Raw genomic sequence first — 9,230 nt, forward strand, 5'->3', positions numbered from 1 at the left:
AAGTAGCATATCATCTACATATAAAAGTATAATAATATAATAGTTACCAAATATTTTAAAAAAATAATAGTGATCTGTCTGACACTTCATGTACTCATTGTTTGACTTAAATCTATCAAATCTCATGTACCACTATCTTTGTGCCTACTTCAGCCCATATAAGCTTCTTTTGAGCCTACACTCTAGATTTTATTTACATGTGACCACATATAACTAAGGGAGCACCATTATAACTCTTCTTCAAGGTCACCATAAAGAAATATTACCTTTACATCCATATGTAAATCTTCCATTGCCACTATGCTCAGTATAACCCTGATTGTAGTAATCTTCATTACCAAAATGAAAATTTTAGTTAAGTCCACTCCTTCCTTCTGTTAAAAACCTTTAACTATAAGCCTAGTCATGTAAAGCTTGCTAACATCGTGTTCTTCTTTCAGTTTGTAAACCTACTTATTATGCAGCACTCTCTGGTTATATGGTAGCTGTGTCAAATCTCAAGTTTAATTCAACTTAAGTTAAAGTATGTCATCATTTATGACTTCCTCCCACTTCTTTGAATCATTAACTTAAATGGTCTCATTATAGTACCCTAGTTCACCGCTATCTAAAGAAAGGAGAATACATTTGCACTATCTTTGATATTCAAGGGGGTCTCCTAACTTCAGTAGCAGATGTCTGAGAAAACCATTATACTTCATCAGCTTTATCTTCTTGGTCATTATCAGTAGAATTAGCTAGCTCCAGGATTTATAATAAGTTGTCATGTCCAGAAACATGTTCAAATTCTTTTAGGCAATAAGATTTATCAAACATTTAGTCATAAAGTTCTCTTTAATGTCGAACTAGAACCCAATGTCATAAGTCATTGTATAAGGCTTTGTTTATTCAAGGATTATGGTATTTTGAATTGACTTTGCACATTGACTTCAAATTCCTCCTAAGCTTTAGGATTAATCCCCAATTTATATTCTTTTATCATTTTCAAGTTCAGCAGCCTCCCGGCTAGGAGTGTAAATTTTTGACATGACCTGAAACCCGACCCGGACCCAACCCGAAAAAATATGAGTTCGAGTTGACCCAGTTAGCAAACGGGTCAGGTTCGGGTTGGAATTTTTGATCCGTTTTAAAAACGGATCAAGTTCGTGTTGACCTAGAATCCCGAAATCAACCCGACAATGTCTCAAAAGTCAGACTTGGACTTCGCTACCGCACGCTCTTGAGTCGCGACTCCGAACTCTGTCTGCAGGTTACAGCCCTGCACTCACTAACTCACGGTCGCGCAGACCGTTAATGACTACGTCTGCATGCCCCGCACTCGTGAACCTGCGGACTAGCTGGCTCTGCCCGCTACTACGGTCCGCACGCTCGCGACTCTAACTCTATAAACCTAACTCTGCCCGCACTCGCAGACTCTTCCGCTACCTCTCGCAGGCGCGCTTGTGACTCAAACTCAACTAACTGCACTCGCAGACTGGCCTAGGCACGCTCAACTTGTATTGCTTTAGCGGTTCAGCCAAATCCAGATCGGGTCGGGTCGGCCCTTCAACCCGTACAGGTCGGCCCTGCAACCCGTACGGGACGGGTCTGGGTTGAAATGTTTGACCCGTTTGCAAATACGGTTCAGGTTCGGGTTGAACCGTTTAGATCCGGGTCAGCTCAGGTTCAACCCAAACTCGACCCGTCAACCCAAATCGACACCCTTACTATTGGCCTCTTCTCCCCGCTAGCGGAGGTTGAGTAGAGCACTTGCCCTTTTGGATCAGCTCAGCCGGATCAAACAAATGACGAGGATCTTGGGGGAGCAAAACGACCACGAAATTAGTCTTTCAATATTTTATTGTGTCCGACCTATTAATTAAATGATTTAATTTTATTTTAAAGATGATTTTATTCCCCTTGAAAATCCAGCAATCTTTGAGCACCCTCCTTGCCAGGAAAGATTGGGGAGGGCACCTACCCTTTTGAATCAACTCAGTCCGATCAAATCAACAATGAAGACTTCGGAGGAGCGAATCGACCTCGAAATTGATCTTCAAACCTTCTATCCACTCAGTCAGATCATATTGAAATCCAAAGGCTTTGGGGGACATAATCAACCCCGAGATACCTCTGATCTTCTCCTATTGTGGTATCTATTTGAAAATCATTTCTCCTCTTTCTAGATATATTAACTATAATGCATTTTAAATTTAGGGATTTGTTTTTTGATTGAAGCTAGTATAAAAGAAAAGAAAATACCTAGCACACAGGATTATCATCAGCATCCCTCGAGGGCACGAATGGCGATAACAGAGTGAATCGATCATGAAACGAGCTCGTAAGGGCAAAAATTGATAAGAGCTTGCAAAGAGGCGATAGAAAATTTAGTCATGAATCATGATGTGAGCTTTATGTGCAGAGGTTGTGATATGATCAACATTGATATTTCTGCGATTTTTTAAGACACTAACAATCAATTAAATATGCGTTTTAAATTCTTCCAACAAATATTTTGAATTTGCAATTCAACTGCCTAAGCATTGGAATTTTAACACTGAAGAAAATACCTTTCAAATTAAGCATCCCCTTAATGAAATCCACATTCTACCAACCCACATAAAAACTAATTGATATACGCTGATGAAAGAATACATTAACTATCAATAACTTGACCACTGAAATGATAAAAACATCAAACTCCAAAATCAACATAATTTTGTAGGTGAAGTAGTTTAAAGACACAAAGTAAAAGTATTTTTAAAGTTTGTTATAATTTCTCCCTCAGCTTTGCATGATTGTTTGTTCATCTCCGTATGTTAAGTTTGTTGATCATTCCTTTAAAAAAGCTTTTCATTCCCCCATTCCAGCTTCGGTGTACTGAGTGCTTTCCTGTTTGACATTGAAAAATATGAAAAAGAATGGATGAGTATCCTTTATGAATTCTCTCGATCTTATGATTTTTTATGAAAAAAAAAATATTAATAACCAAGCAATAACTCATAGTAGTTGTACAAAAATCCTAAAGAAGAGCGTGCAAAAAGGATATATTATATGCTTATTTGACAATCATAAAACTTTAAAAAATAAAAGACTACAAAATTTAATCTCAACGAAAAAAAAACTATTAGGCAAGATAGAGCATGAAAGCATATATGCATAAAAAAAAATAAAATGACATTTGCTTTTAAAACATATAAAAGTTTCATACATTTTAATGTGCTCCAAACATCCAACTAATCTATGAAACATACAAGAAATTAAAATAGTTGTAAATTATATAATAATCTAATATTTAGAGGAGAAATAAATATGATTAAAATAAGAAAAAAGGTGACTTGTGATTTTGCTAAAAAAAGTAAAAATTTATAAAGATAAAATTGAGATAATAATAAAAAAATGCATAATTGTAACAACTACTATGTTTTTAATGAGAATCAATGGTAAAAGTTAGCCTAAAAAGAAATGAATAAGCAAACAAGTATTCATGAACATAGGTGATAAACCTAATGACAATGTTGACAATTATAATGAATTGAGAAGAGCAAGCTTAAATATGATTAATAAGGATAAAATATAAATAATGTCCGAGAAAAAAATAAAATATTTCTAATCTTAATGATTGAAATACTCAAATTTATACACAAGCATTTGTGAAAATATGATAAAAATCAATGCTTAAACAGACCAAGCAATATACAATTAATATGATTTAAGTTATTATTCAAAACTTACCCAATATAATTTGAGCACAATGAATTTTCTTGCATGAATGATGGATGCCTGGAAAAAAGTAAGGTAATTGTTTACTGAAGAAATTTCAAAAAAGGAGCAAAAAAACAGAGGCAACAGAGTATATGAATGTATGATGTAAAGTAAGAAGCTATCAATTTCAATTTAAATAATTATGAAAATTATACTAAAGATTAACCAAGGCTTTGGATCAAATATGAAACATGCAAGCATGCTAAAAAAAAATTAATTTTTTACTATTCTTCAAAGCTATTCACAAATGTGCGCACCTGGAATAAGAATACTTTCACCTCCAAATGATTTTTATGAAACTTCCTCAACTTCGGCAGCGGCATCTACAGGAGATTCTTCAACAGGTTTGATCTCATGTTCTTCTTCGTTCTCTCTTTCTTCCGCCTTTCCTTTTTCCATTTTTTTCTTTATGTTTGAAGCTTTAATCTTTGAAGCAGTAGCTTTAGTTTCAGGTCTAGTAGTTGCTGATTTCAGAGAAGTTGGTTTTGAAATTGACTTCTGGGTGGCAGTTTTCTTGGGAGCTGCACCATCAAGTGCAGTTGCTGCAGCTCCATACTGCTTGACTGAGTTGAGCTCAGACTCGGGGAATTGAGTTGAGTCATTATCTTCTGAGGAATTGTTAGCCGCAGTGTTAGAGGGCTTGTGACGTCCAAGCTTTGGGGATCGAGCCCTTGTTGGAGGGATCTGTAAGATAACAATGATGAACGCCAAAATAGATCACGAAATCTTTGTTTAGAGAACCCAACATGGCAGGGATGGTTGATCAAATCAATTGTTTTCTTGAAATGCCACTAACAGAAGATCTGAGCCATTTATTATATTTAATCCAAACCATTATGTCATTCAATGATTCTAACCATTAACTGAAAATATCTTAACCGAAATTTATACTAGTCAACAAATAAATCTGGTCTGATAATATCAAGCCAGCAAGTAATCACAATGCTTATGGATGAAACTCTAAACTGGAAAAAAAAAGTTCATAGTTAATGTAAAAGTACTTCTAAATATGAGAGTTTCATGAAAGAATATTAATGAACATTATAATTGTTTTTAAAAATATGTTATAGTGATTTTCATAACAGCATATAACCATTATACTATTAATGTCCATTTGAACAGGGTCATTCATATTAACGGAACTTGACGCCCATGAACTTGGTGGTGCAAGGAAAATTTCTGTAGCTTGCCACTAAAGCCTGTAGAGGCATCCCCGGTTGGGTTCCAAGCAGATAGTCTAACGAGGGGTGCCATCCAAATTCAGATATTGCCCTTCGCTTTGATGTTGAGATTGATGCTCCAAAACCTACAACACAATTCACTTCAAAATCTTCAGGGAGGCCAAGTCCCTCCGGTTCGTCCATATACAGGATGGACCACGGTTAGATTCACATAACCCAACCCCTTTCTCTCCTAGTTTAGCTCCCCACAATATCTAAGTGACCAAAACTCATATTGATGTTCCACTAGTTCCTCAACAAGACTTTTGATATTAGTTCATATATGCGTAAAATGAATACGTTACAAGTTCATGGGGGGCCTCATCTCAATTCAGCCACCCAACATGAACACTAGTTTAGCCCTATAAAGCATGGTCTGGGTAAACAAAACTCATGCCAAACCCATCTTAGATTCTCAATGAATTGACACTTCTTGTCCTTGACAAAGCTATTCTATTCCTCAGTGAAACATCGCTTGCTTTTCCCTAGTTTTGTTCTCTACTACTCGAGGGTGTTCAAGGAAAATAAAACCAGCAACAAATCTTATCTTGGATTCCCAACGAAGACCAAATCCAAGCGTGATTTAGGATATTAAACTAGGTTGAGTCCAAATCCTTCTCTTTACAAGCATCATCCAAGAGCCACACATCACTTAGTCCTGGGGGAACCTAGTTTCATTCCTGAGCAGTACATTCTGATTAAACTTGATCCTCTTGTTTCGCACATTAGGAGGTAAACATAATCGAGATGTCCTGAGCCTATTCTTAGTTCCTTTGAACTTGGCCCAATGCCTTGCTCGACATCTCCCAAAATTTAAATCCTTTGATTTTGACCTTTTGAGTCAACCCTACTGAATGCCTAAGGTAGCCAACCTTACTGCTAAATCCTTAAAGAAACAAACAAATTAAAAAAAAAAAAAAATTAAAGTTTTTAAACTTGTTGCTGTCAGCCCAACATTCCTTAAACCTTATACTAAATTTCATCAAAGCCCAAGGCACCATCTACCAGTGCAGTTTATGATTCATGTAAGCCCCAACTTTAAATGCTAAAACCAAATGATATTCCCCATTTCATCCGTGATAGGGCCCTGTGAGCCCTAATTTCTATGATTGAAGCTCTCCATTCTTGAAGGAAGCTATATTTTCAAAACAATGAAAGATTGGCCTTTTGACACTTAAGTCCCTCTACTTTCCCACTTTGGCTTTTGGTTGAATGAGGTCCAAATTTTCAAACTAGGATACTACTGCTCTTTTGGGTTGATGTCCCAAATAACCCTAATGAATTAGTATTCATTTATTGTGAAACATTGTTGACTCCATGCCAAGAATGTCACTTATAATGCAATGCATATTTTGAATCATCACAATTCAAGATTTTGCTAGGTTTGACTACATTGATATTACTTTATTCCCCAATTGATCAACACCTACTTCTTTCAGCACACAACAAGCTCTTCGGCAATCTACTCGCACTTGAGTAGGTTTAAGTCAGTGTGATATGAATGCTTCAGACTCCCCTGCTTCAAGAATTACTCTATCCCCAAAAAATATTCCCTTGCTAGGATTAAGAAATGGCTTCTTTTAACAAGTTCTCCAACCCCTGACTTAATGCATCAAAGTCAGGGCTCCAAGAAATCCTCACATTGAAGATTAAAGTACCACCCCATAGGGTCGAGACAAAATCAATATGAGATTCCATGAAAAGCAGATTAAAAATATATCCTAAATATTTCTCATAAATAATAGAACATGATTTATTTAATTCTAGGGGATCAGGTCTTCCATTAGAGAGGTTAGATAGATAACAAGGATTTATGATACCATCCAAAGAAAGAATTAATTTCTTAAGGTTACAAGACAGTATAGATTTAGCTCAATAGCAAGTACACAAATGGTGTTTCTTGCATGAATGATGGATGCCTGGAAAAAAGTGAGGTAATTGTTTACTAAAGAAATTTCAAAAAAGGAGCAAAAAAACAGAGGCAACACAGTATATGAATGTATGATGTAAAGTAAGAAGCTATCAATTTCAATTTAAAAAATATTTTAATTATGAAAATTATACTAAAGATTAACTAAGGCTTTGGATAAAATAAGAAACATGCAAGCATGCTAAAAAAATTAATTTTTTACTACAGAAATATTAAGATATTTTTAATTAAATGTCCTAAAAAATACCTATTAGAACACAACTATATTTGGCGCTAAACAAAAAAAAATGTTAACATAATTGGCGATAAAAAATACATGTTCGCTCACATCACAATTTCTTATTTCTCCTCATGAATAAATCACCCACGACTCCACGTCTCCATGTAACACCTATGACACCTACCAATTTCAGAATCTAATACTCAATTGTGCCATTGCATTTCCTTCAAACACCTCCAACCATTCTATAGTACTGCTCTATAACTCTTCTCTACCGCTGATTGCAAATGTGTTTCTTATTTTTCATATCATTTCATGTTGAGTGACTTGCCTATGGTTTCTTTCAATCCGAATGCAAATTGTCACTACATTGCCAAACGCCAACTTCCGCTATTACGCAAAAGGTAAATATTCTGCTCTTTTCCTCTTCTCTATTGTTGATTGCGAAGGTGATCAGGCCATTGTTGCAAAGTCCATCTCGGATCTTAATTCTTCTGAGTTTCTTGTATGATTCACTGCTGCAGAATTCCTCAACTTGATTTTCTTTAGATTCTTTTAGATTCCTTATATTGCCCTTGTGTTTTATATAAATTTATGCAAATTTTTGAACCAGGATTTCAAAACATCTTGACAGGGGTGGAACACATCGTGGATTGAGGTAGCTCCGTAGCAGCAGTGTTTTTGAGCCCTAACAAATACCTCTTATGAATGGCGGCTTATTTAATCCTAATTATGCAAATCTTGATTCGGTAACTGAGTATGATTATAATATATTACTCAACAATTTTATTTCACTAGTACAAAAAACATTAAATTGCTATCAATAATGGATCTCTTCAAAGTGCACAATGTGACAGTAATAACGCCTCAAAGAACCCACTCGTGTTATACTTACATAATCAATCGAGATTTCCAAAAGCACTATGGAGCATAGGACATGGACTTAATGATGTTTCTCATTATAATAATTCATGAATATTTTTTAATTGTTCAAAGTTTCTTATGTATAAAAAATGTCTATTCATGAATCTTTTCCAAGCTAACAGGTGCACCTTTCTTCAGTCTTTTATGCTAACCAAATTTAAGAATCATTTCTCTACTGGACTATTGTGCTGTCACCTAATCCATTTCATTTTACTTGCCAATCTATATCTTATTTACTAAAAGAGCAACATAACATGTCAATAATTTATGCAATGCTCTGCTACCTTAAGTTATCACACACGCACACACACAAACGTGCACGTTCTGCTCACTAGCTTCCACTTTTGCTCTAATTTAACTTGAGTGCAATCTTCTGAGAGTGTAAGTTTGAAGACATGGTAAATGTGAAATAAGATTATTGTTACCCAATAAACACTCTAATTTAACAATTGCTCTAAAATCTGAGAGAGATAACATTCCCTATAGACATTGATAATGTGATTCTTAATGTCAAACTTCTTATCTCCCATTTTATAGATGCATCTACAACAAAACAAAATTTAGCGTTGGAGAAATTTTTCTTTGAGGGCCCAATTTGAAAGTATGTAATGAGAAATATAACATTTCCTATCTCTAATTTTGGGTATATCATGGTTATAGCAAGTCATACGTTTATCTTCTGACAAGCGAGCATTAGTTTGGGTAGCGTTGCCCCAACCTTGCAAAAAGTGGGATAATCGGGTACAACTCCAACTGCTATTGAATGGCTCCAATAGATAAATTTATCTCCTAGCTAATCATGATTTTACTTGATCTCTATTGTTGTGTCTGCTGAATAATTTATACAACTCACACTTTTTTTTTGCCTTATTACTTGTGTTCAAACACAAGGTGGATTGACCAAATATTTTCCTATTTTGGTTGGGTTACATCAAGGATCAGCCTTAAGCCTCATTTGATGTTCTCATTAGACATTTGCAAGAGATGTTACCTTGGTGTATGCTTTTTGCTTGATGATATTCTTCTTGTTGATAAGATAGAGAGATAGTTGAAGGTAAAACTTGAATTATGGAGGTCAACCTTAGAGTCTAAAGGTTTTTGCTTGAGTATATCTCTAAAACGGAATATAATGGAGTGTAATTTTAGTAGTAATAGACTAGTGAGGGATTGTGACTTTGGCGCATCAAGTCAT

The 9,230-nt window shown here is 35.2% G+C and overlaps 1 long non-coding RNA gene across 1 annotated transcript; it reads right to left on the reverse strand.

The window, feature by feature from the left end:
- Positions 1–2,615: 2,615 nt before the first annotated feature.
- LOC110102554 lies at positions 2,616–8,955 on the reverse strand. Its single transcript, XR_002303845.2, has 2 exons — positions 4,023–8,955; positions 2,616–2,871 (listed from the first exon to the last, which is right to left on the reverse strand). It is a non-coding gene; the product is annotated as an uncharacterized LOC110102554 (long non-coding RNA).
- Between the last annotated feature and the right edge of the window lie 275 nt (positions 8,956–9,230).

The sequence above is a fragment of the Dendrobium catenatum genome, unplaced genomic scaffold (genome assembly GCF_001605985.2).
Source record: "Dendrobium catenatum unplaced genomic scaffold, ASM160598v2 fragScaff_scaffold_716, whole genome shotgun sequence".
NCBI classification, from domain to species: domain Eukaryota; kingdom Viridiplantae; phylum Streptophyta; class Magnoliopsida; order Asparagales; family Orchidaceae; genus Dendrobium; species Dendrobium catenatum.